The sequence below is a fragment of the Eptatretus burgeri genome, chromosome 10, assembly GCF_056783735.1.
Source record: "Eptatretus burgeri isolate ZD-2024b chromosome 10, Ebu_testis_v1, whole genome shotgun sequence".
NCBI lineage: Eukaryota > Metazoa > Chordata > Myxini > Myxiniformes > Myxinidae > Eptatretus > Eptatretus burgeri.
In genome coordinates this window covers 79,569,144-79,579,475 of record NC_140970.1, presented here as the reverse complement: position 1 = coordinate 79,579,475, position 10,332 = coordinate 79,569,144, and the positions used below count along the sequence as shown (strand labels likewise).

Below are 10,332 nucleotides of genomic sequence, written 5' to 3'. Positions count from 1 at the left end.
GGGCGAGGCCCGAAATTGTAAGGACACCAACACAGGCGACGGGAATCTGGGTTGTTAGAACCAATAGTTTAAGCGAGAGGCGCTTGTTGAAAGCCCCGGGGTAGTTTAACAGTTAAATGGATAGGGTAGATTAGGAGATGTACCCCTCCGCACCATCCATCCCCTCGCTCTCGTTGTGGGCCGCTGGACCCACTTTGGGTTAGATCGCCGAACTCTGGGGAGGCCATTCTGAGGCTTCGTTGGGCCTCGACACAGGACGTTAGCTCTCCCTTGTTCCCCTCCGGGAAGGGAACGTAGGGGTTGGGAGTAGGCTAGGTGACAGGATAGGTTAGCCGAACAAAGACGATAAAGGGGGTTAGGGGACGGTTTATAGTGGGGAAGTAAAAATAAAAACAACAAAAAAAAATAAGTTGGGGCTAAATTGGGGTTTGACAAATTAAGGGAGTGGGTATGTACAGTGACAGGCAAAGGCGATAGGTTGGGAGGGAGACAGGTAGGTAGGTCCGAGCCCGCCTTCCAAGTGGCCAGCACCACCGCACTCCCTCCACCAACCTCCATTGAACGGCAAAGGCTGGCCAACTTCATCGGCTGGCCGTGTTTTGCTTCAAGGCGGAGGCCGGCCAACTTCATCGGCAGCTGTGTGCTGCAAGGCCTGTGCCGGCCAGTTCATCTGCTGGCTGTTTTTCTTCGAGGCCTGTGCCGGCCAGTTCATCTGCCGGCTGTGTTTGCCTGCAACGGTCTTCTTCTGCGGGCTGTGTTTGCCTGCAGCGGCCTTCTTCTGCGGGCTGTGTTGCCTGCACCTTTGCCATGCCATGCCCACTGCCCATGTTCACCAGCCCCGTTCAATTTTGCTTTGCCCCCCCCTGTTCATTTCCATGTGCGCCAGGATCCGCAAGGCAACAGTTTGCAAGCTGCAAGAACTGCCCTGTTGGCAGCTACAACACGGGCCTGCAGTGGCGGCCCGTGCACCGTGTTTGTGTTCATGCATCCATTCGTTGTGCTCATTGCGTGTGCCACTTGAGCTGGCACGGAGACTACGTTTGTGCGGCCCATGCACCGTTGTGGTTCACTGAGTTCAGTTCAAAAGGGAAGGCCTTGGACTGCGTGTGAGCAGCCAGCCACGTTCCCTGTCACCTGCATTGTTTGAGTCAGAGACTGCATGTGGGCAGCCTGGCTCCCTGCTAACTGCTTTCTTTTGCAGAGTTCAATGATCCTGGGCCATGGTTTAGTGTAAGATTTGTAAGTTAAGGTTAAGATGTACTGTACATATGAGTGCGCCCCCGGCATGTATGTCTTAGCGCCGGCAATTTTATTTAAGTCGTCCGTGTGAGTGAGTTTGTTTAGGTAGTTACGCAGCCCTCAGGTTATTTATTTTGGGGACACGAATACCATAAATGTCGCACTCAGGGATCCGTAGGTAAAGTGTACTAGGGAAAAACTACACATGATGGCACACGAAAATTTGACGACTCGGGACGAGTCTGTAAAAAGGGAAGGGGGTAGTGTTGTGGTTACCAGATTCGCAAACCACCATTCAGGTCCCTTAGGTGAGGTATCTCGGTAAGTGCATGTGTAGTTAGGCCCAAACCCGTTGTCTAGTGGGAATACATGTCATTTATACGTGCTGCGACTCTTCAGGATAGCCGTTTTTCTTTTACTATCTTTATTTTGGACCAATCGCCACCATCACAACCACAACAACAACCACCAACCACAACGCCGCTTCACCACAACCGCCATGACCTTTACCGTCACAACTCGCCACCATCGCATCACCGTCATCTCGCGCCACTCATGGGCACCGATGCTGGACTCGTGTAGGGCGCACGTTGAACAGCGTGTACAAAATCACGGATTTTCTGCTTCAAAAACGGATCCAAAACGACACACGCCCACTTTTTGCCGTCCAATCGGTGAGCGAGGGGCGAATTGGTCCCGCCCCCAGGGCGATCGAGATATGCAAATTTGTGGATCAAAAAGCCTTCACGCCCACTTTTTCTCGGGCCAATGGGGAGCGAGTTGAAAGGTCAAAGGGAGGGGGTCAAAGGCGAAGTTACGGGGGGATAAAAGGACGGTGTTCGTCAGTCAAAGGAGTAGTAAAAGTCGGAACGAGGCGAAGGAGTCGGAACAGAGAGTCAAGACTTCGCGGGCGGTGGAGCTGCTCGTCGTGTGCGTTGGAGTCGGAACGGAGGGGACGAGCTGTGGAGAGGCGGCGACACCGGACGAGGGGGTGCTCGCGTCGTGCAAGGAGCTGCGCGCCCGAGGGAGGCCGGCAGCGCGACCTGGCCGAGGTGGAGACGCTCGTCGCACATAATAAAGATCCTCTATACCCCGAGCATCAGCAACCCCCTCCTGTTTCCCCCCGCGCTGAGATAGTGCGACCAAGGGGGCCCCGTTCCCACCCCCCTGCCAGGGACTGTCCACGAGGCCCGCGGAGAGAGGCGCCATCGCCGCTCCGCGTCTCATCACCAGACGGGTAGGCCCGACCAGGTCTCGGCCCCAGGCCTACCTCATTCTTGAGGGTATTTCTTTTCCTTGGTTTTGGGTATGTGTTGTCGGCGCCGTCTGTGAAGTAGAATTGTATAAGTGTTGCCGTGTGCTCGGTAGTCGGAATTAGCTCTGCACTGTGTTTTCACTTTTATGTTTGCTTTTTGTGTAAATGGAATTGTGTTTTCTTTTTTGTGTGCATTTGGTGGAATTGTATTTGTGTGCTTTCCGTTCGTCGCGAATAAATGTGCTTTATTGTTGAACTGTTTCCCGCTTCGCTTCGTCTTTTTCCCCATTGAACCCCCATCTTGCTTCACGTAAAGGGTTGGTAGTGGGCTGAGTACGCCCGATAATTAATCGAACCGTCGAGGTCGACGATAACACCGCTCGGTTATTCTGATAGTACGGAACGGGTCGCTTAAGTGGCCCGTGTCCGAAGTCGACCTGCGGCGAGGTGCGATCGCCCGGTCTACCCTCCGCGTGGGTACTTAGGTAGTTCGAATTTGGCGAGCAACCCTATCCCACGCGGGGGCTGATTGGCTCGATCGCGGTGAGACCGAAAGGTCCACCCGAGACTGGTTCCCGGCGTTAGTCCGAGAGGGTCACGACTGGATTGTCCGTCCGGTGGGCGACGTGCCGCGATTCGAGTTACGTGGCCGTTCGCACGCCGGCGGGCGCGAAGACCGCAACAGTATGTATCTTGGTAGAGGATACTATAAACCTAAGAGACAAAGGGGTGTTGGACATCAATTTAGAGATGGTATAATTGATACTCTAATGGGTATTGGTTCAACTATTCTTAAACATAAAGATCTAATTGGTTCAACTGCTTCTGCTGTGGGAAATGTAGCAGGTGTTGTAAAGAGCATAAAAGATGCCCAGAAGGAATCTCATAAATTACAAGCAATAAAAGAAATTAAGAAAGGCAAAACTCAGTTGTCCCCCCAAGAACGACAGAAAATAATTCGAATACTTGGATCAGGGTTTCAAAAGTTTTAACATCTTTTTTTCTTAAATAAATACAAGTATGGAAGCAATTGATAGTATCTATGATTTGGATGATACTATTATTATCTCAAACTCCACTAAAAATGAAGATTACTTCAAGGTAAATGCAATAACTGGAACAGACTGGAATACGAATGGTACAAAAAGTTTTGAAATAAATAATCAACAAACCTATTTGAATCTCTCCGAAAGTTTCTTGTTGTGGAAATTTAAATTCACTAAAGCTGGGAATAACACAAACGCTACACTTGTAAATGATTTCTTCTGGAAAATGTTTGATAGTGTGCGTTTGTATATTGGAACACAAGAAGTTGAAGCGGTTGATTATTATGTCTCTGCTGTATCTGAAATGATGAAATTTACACTCTATACATTCAGTGATAGAATGGGAAAGGGGTCTGTCGAAGGTTTTATTCCTGATATGTCAACGGGAACAAACACAGACCGTGGATATACTCAAAGGAAAGGAATGTATAATGATGATACAAAAGCAGAAAATAGTTTTACTGTGGCAGTTCCTCTTAAAGGTATATTTGGATTTTGTGATCATGATAAAGTTCTGTATGGTCTAAAAATTAGATTTCAACTACAAAGGAATGATAATGAAAATAGATTGCTTTTTGGTGTTGGTAATGCTTTTGGTGATCAGAATAAATTTGTAATTGAGGAAATGAGTTGGTATATCAGTGAATATACTCCTAATCTTAAAACAGAAGAGATGTTGAATAGAAGACTTAACTCAAAGAAACCACTCAGTGTATCATACCTCAAAAGAAGATGTCAACACGTTAAACTCAACCAAACTACTTACACGTGGAATTTGGGTGTTCTGCAAGGAAAGCCACGATATCTGTGGATCATTTTTAAAAAGCTATGTGGTGATACTGCGACTGATAAGAATAATGCATTGAGTGATAATGCTAAGGTGAAACAACTTCGCGTTTCTCTAGATGGAACATTTTATCCACGAGATAGATTGGAAATTAATTGGGAAAAAAATGATTTTGCTGAAGCATGCAAGTCTAACCAAAAGGTGTGTGAAAGTAATGGAAATAAAGAACCTATTTTGGATATGACAGCATTTAAAAGTTTGTATACAATCTATGCGTTTGACCTGAGCGCTCAAAAGGAAACTATAAAGTCTAATCGAGTGGATACTTCCCTATACATTGAAAGAGGAGAGAGTGAAGAAGTTGATACATATTGTTTGCTTTTGGAAGAAACAGAATTACAGATTAATACAGATAATGGTGTGATGATTAGTCTCACATAATTGTTTGTTAAATAAATGAGTGGCAAAGTACCAACTGGGGTATATGTTAATCAAATCAATCTTCATAAACTATCATCTTGTGTTCAAAATCAAAAGCCTTGTACGATTAACGTTAATACAATTCAGAGAAAAGGAGCAGTAAGAATTGATGTTTTGCTCACAAGAGAACAGGTTAAAATCTTGAATGACACTGGTTCACTTAAAATTAAAATGACAAAACCAATGTTGAAAAAATATTCAATAAGAGAGACGAGTGGAGGATTTCTCCCATTTCTAATTCCTTTATTTGCTGGTTTAAGTGCGGTTGGAGCATTGACGGGTGGTATTTCAACAGCGGTGAAAACTGCCAACGAAAGGAAGGCTCAACTCCAGGCTAAAAAAGAATTGGAAAGACATCACAAAGAGTTGGAGAAACAAATTAGTGGAAGTGGTGTAATTGTAGATTTTGCTGAAAAACTTGAAGGTCTGCCTGATAAAGCGAGATTGTTAGTTGGAGATATGCTTTCTTCTATAGCACAAGCAGGTGTAAAATTAACGAAAAGAGGTAATGGATTATACGTATCTTTCTAATAAATAAATGAGCATTGATGAGTGGTTTAAAGAATTTGGAAAGAATACAACATCAAATTTACAACTTGTCAAATATTGTAAGAAATTAAAAATTCATAATGTGGTTATTTGTATGAGAGATGAATTAACAAATGTGCCGAAACATACAAAGAATATTATTATGAACTTAGAAGATAATAATGGGAACGGTTCTCATTGGGTTTGTATTTTTAATAGTCAAGACAAATATTATTTTGATAGTTTTGGTCTTCCACCACCTGTTGAAGTCATAAAATTCTTACAGAATGGTGTTTATCAAACATTTCAAGTCCAAGAATTAAATTCCAAGTGTTGTGGTCAATTATGTCTATATGTGTTATTTCAACTCAACAAAAATAAAAAATTTTATGATATTATTTTTAATCTAATATAAATGACTTATGTTGGTAAAGATGGTTCTATCTTTGGTGTATCTCAAGAACTGGATATTGATTTATCAAATTATTACACAAAGGCACAGGCTGAATGACATAAATATAATATAACCAAAAATATTAACATGAAAAATGCTTATAAATTAAAAAAACTTATCCAAGCCCGACTGACGCGAATGACTTGGTGAGATTAAGCGATTTATCACAATATATATCTTTAAATAAAACGGCCGTGTATTCCAAAGATACAGAAGTGTTGATATTATCTCCAGGTCATACAGAATTCACAGTTCGAATTAAAATAATTTTTTATAAAGAAGGGCGTATCGTTTGTATGAGAAGAGAACAATGGGGGCATGATATGAATGATTTAGGGTATAATTGGTCATTTAAAATTAACCTCGAAGACCTGGAACAATTAAATCGGTCTCGTAAGGAAGAATATTATCCACTTGGTATCGAGAATGAGTTTTGTGGGGCCACGATTAGTAAACAACAAATAAAAGAATTTAATAAGGGTAAATATAATAATGGTTTTGCCCTTGTTTATATCATGAAAAGAGAAAAAACAGGATTATATATAATAAGTTAGGAAATACAAAATGATTTAACTATGGGAAGATGGGGAGGTGTTTCGTGCCATAATATTATTCTAACAAATATTTCTAATACATAAATGCTAGAAAGAAGGTTTCAAGAAAATTATCATTTCTGTGTCCAAGCATACCTTCAAGAAAAGGGTATTCGGTATTTTAATAAATATGTTCTACAACATAAGAATGAGGTATTTTCAATAAAAGATTGGCATTATGCTGATGTTGATAAACCGACAACTTTAGATTTAATTAGAATGTTAAATAATGAAAAAATTATAAAGTTAAGAAAAGGTAAGACTCTTTTAGAAATTCAAAAGAAATTTTATTGGTTTCCTGTTTTAAAAAAAATTATTTTGGATACAGGAATAACAAGAAATCCTGATGAATATATGTATGATATTCTATGGGGTGTAAGCGATTCAAGGATAATAAGGGATGAGGAAGGAGTTGAAGAAGAGAGGGAAGAGGAGGAAAAGGAGAAGAGAGAGAAGGAGGAGAGGGAGAAGAAAGAGGAGGAAAAAGAGAAGAGAGAGAAGGAGGAGAGGGAGAAGAGAGAGAAGGAGAGGGAGGAAAGAGCGAGACAAAATAAATATCAAAATATGGAAACCAGTGAGATTAAAAAAAGATTAGGGGTATTACAGAAAATAACTCAACCCACCGAGGAGGAAAACAAAGAATTGACAAGTCTATTTGCAATACTTTCGACAAGACTATTGACATCGACAAGATATGGATTTTAATTCAAGTTTTTCATTTTTTTTTTTCTTAAATAAATGGAGGAGAGAGTGAAGGCATTTCTAAGGATTCTTTATGTTTTAAAAATTAAGATTCAAATGTGCATGTTGGAAACTAAAAAGGTTTTTGCACTCTGCAGGAATTTTTCTCATAAATAAATGAGTTATTGTCTCAAATGTAAAAAGAAAACTAATACTAAAAATATTTCATATATTAAAAGTAAAAATAACAGGGTTATACAAAAAGGTATATGTTCGGTGTGTGGTTCAAAAAAAAATCAATTTATCTCCAAACACAAACTCGGAGGAGATATACAAAAGTTTTTATCAGGAAGTAAATTTACAACTACTGGAATACCAGGGGAATTACATCTTCCAGGGTATTCTTTCTGTGGTCCAGGCACAAACTTGGATAAAAGATTAGATGAGGCAGACAATCCTAAATCCTGGAGTAAACCAATCAATAGAGTTGATGAAGTGTGCATGAGACACGATATTGATTATGGGAATACCACAACGTTGGAAGAAAAGCATGAAGCCGATAGAGAAATGTTGTATAATTTGTCTCTGATACAAAATCCAACCTTGAGAGAAAAAGTTGATCGGTTCATTGTGAAGAAGATGATCAGTGCTAAATTGAAACTTGGACTTGGAAATTCAAAAAACTTATAGGCTCTAATGATGCCATGAAGACTGAAGAGCAATTAGCTGATGAATTACATAAACCAACATTTACAAAGTTTCAGAGAAGGAAAGTTTATTCCAAGGAAGTTGATTATATCTGGTCTGCTGATTTGATTGAACTCAATAATGATAAGGGGTACAAGTATGCTTTAACCGTTATTGATTTGAGGAGTAGATACGTATGGGTTGTCCCATTAAAAAAACAAAACAGGTAATACTCTTATGTTAGCCTTTCAACAGATATTTAATAAAAGTAAGAGAAAACCTAAAAAAATTGTGGACTGATGAGGGTAGAGAGTTTTATAACAAGACATTTATGAATTTTCTAAAAAATAACAGTATTACATTATACAGTACCTTTAATGAAGGGAAGGCAGTTGTTGTTGAACGTTTTAATCGTACCTTAAAAGAGAGACTATATAAAAAATTCACACAACTCGGTTAACAACAATGGTCATCTTTTATTCAGGATATTGTGGATAAGTATAATGACACGATTCACACGTCAACAAATATGAAACCATCAGAAACATTTACAAAATTTAAATATGAAAAAGAGATTAATGTCAGAAAACCTAAGTTCAAAGTTGGTGATATCGTAAGAATATATAGGTGGAAATCTCATTTTGAAAAGGGTTTTACTGAACGATGGACGAAAGAACTTTTTAAAATTGTTGATGTAATAGATACGGTTCCTTGGACTTATAAAATATATTATTTGGAAGGGGAAGAGATTTTAGGTTCATTTTATTCACAGGAATTACAAAAGACAAAGATAAATTGAAATTTTTTGACTCCGCCCCTTTTTGACTCCACCCACACAAACCCCACACAAGCCCCGCCCACACAAACCCCACACAAGCTCCACACAAACCCCTCACAAGCTCCAATAAATTGAAATTTTTTGACTCCGCCCCTTTTTGACTCCGCCCACACACGCCCCTCCCACACAAACCCCACCACACACAAACCCCACACAAGCTCCACACAAGCTCCACACAAAAACTCCACACAAGCTCCACACACACAAACCCCACACAAGCTCCACCCATATTCATCATATTCACATAATTAGTGATTAGTTAATTAGTTCCCCACACACAGCATGTTTATTTAATTAAAAAATTATCCACCCATCCACACAAGCTGCACTCATCCACCCATCCACCCATCTCTCCACCCATCCATTTATCCACACAAACCTCATCCACATAAGCCTCATCCACATTCACCCCTCCCACATAAGCTCCACCCACATAAACCCCTGTCCACATAAACCCCTCCCACACAAGCCCCACCCACACAAGCCCTCCCACACAAGCTCCATCCACATAAACCCCGCCCACACAAGCCCCGCCCACACAAGCCCCACCCCCCTCATCCCCCCTGTGCGCCCCCACCTTTGACCCACCACCTCCCTCATCCCACCCCCACCCTTCCCCACACACACACATGGGGAGGGGAGGGATGGGATGAGGGGGTGATGGGTCATTGTGAGAGCGCACCTCCCCCCCTCCCTCTCCTTCATGTCTTGATTCTCTTTTTGAAATTCAGAATCAAGTAATTGTAAACAGAAACAAATATAATTTATTAATATTGAAAATATTAAATATTCATTTGCGAGAATGTATAATCTTTCCCAGCAATCTTCTTCAGATGTCTTGTGATTTTGAAACTCAGACACCATATTCTGTTTTGAAACAAAAAGTGGATAATAATTAGGTTTTATAAAGATAATTACATGGTAATATGAGTAAGCCTCGTTGACCACTGAATTAACACACCAGGAGCCTGTCATCCTTTCAAGGTCAATAAAATGAATTCCAGTGTACTGACAAAACCGCGTCCAAACTAATGATGCAACCAACATAAGACGACATTCTAAAGAGAGAGTGATATTAATAATAATTCAGAAACATTTACCTCCAGAAAATCATGTGTTGTACAAGATTGCTTCAACAGCTGATGTTGTGTGATAGTGCTGAAAAAAAAAATAATAAGTCAAGGGTAGAGATGAAGAGACAGACAGAGAGAGATACAAACAGACAGGGAAAGCAACACACACACACACACACGTGTCTCACCATTGGTTTAATTCATTCGAGATCAGAGACCGTGATAAGACTTCGTACCAGTCATTATAAATCATTGACCTCTTCAATAAGAGCAGAGAGAGGTAGGTAGAAAGACAGACAGAGAGAGAGACACACACACACACACACACACACACACACACACACACACACACACACACACACACACACACACACACACACACACACACACACACACACACACACACACACACACACACGTCTCACCATTGGTTTAATTCCTTCGAGATCAGAGGACGTGATAAGACTTCGTACCACTCATTATAAATGTCTTTCAATTCTCTTCTAAAATTATTGATCTCTTCAATAAGAGTATTCATTTGATGCACCTCATCGTGATATGTAAACTCAATTTCTTCCAATGACCTGTCAGGAAAAAAAAAAATCAAAATTATCATGATTTAATTTAAAATCGATTGCTTCATCGTTCAAAGAGGAACCAACTTACCAACT

At 40.9% G+C, this 10,332-nt stretch overlaps 1 long non-coding RNA gene across 1 annotated transcript in view; it reads right to left on the bottom strand.

The window, feature by feature from the left end:
* Positions 1-9,152: 9,152 nt before the first annotated feature.
* LOC147018926 (uncharacterized) overlaps positions 9,153-10,332 on the bottom strand; it is a 2,116-nt gene continuing 936 nt past the window's right edge. The window contains exons 1-3 of the long non-coding RNA XR_015062588.1: positions 10,087-10,332; positions 9,689-9,746; positions 9,153-9,455 (exon numbers count right to left, since the gene is read on the bottom strand). The exon at positions 10,087-10,332 is cut by the window's right edge and continues 936 nt beyond it. This is a non-coding gene — a long non-coding RNA (uncharacterized LOC147018926). The remainder of the gene's footprint in view (positions 9,456-9,688; positions 9,747-10,086) is intronic.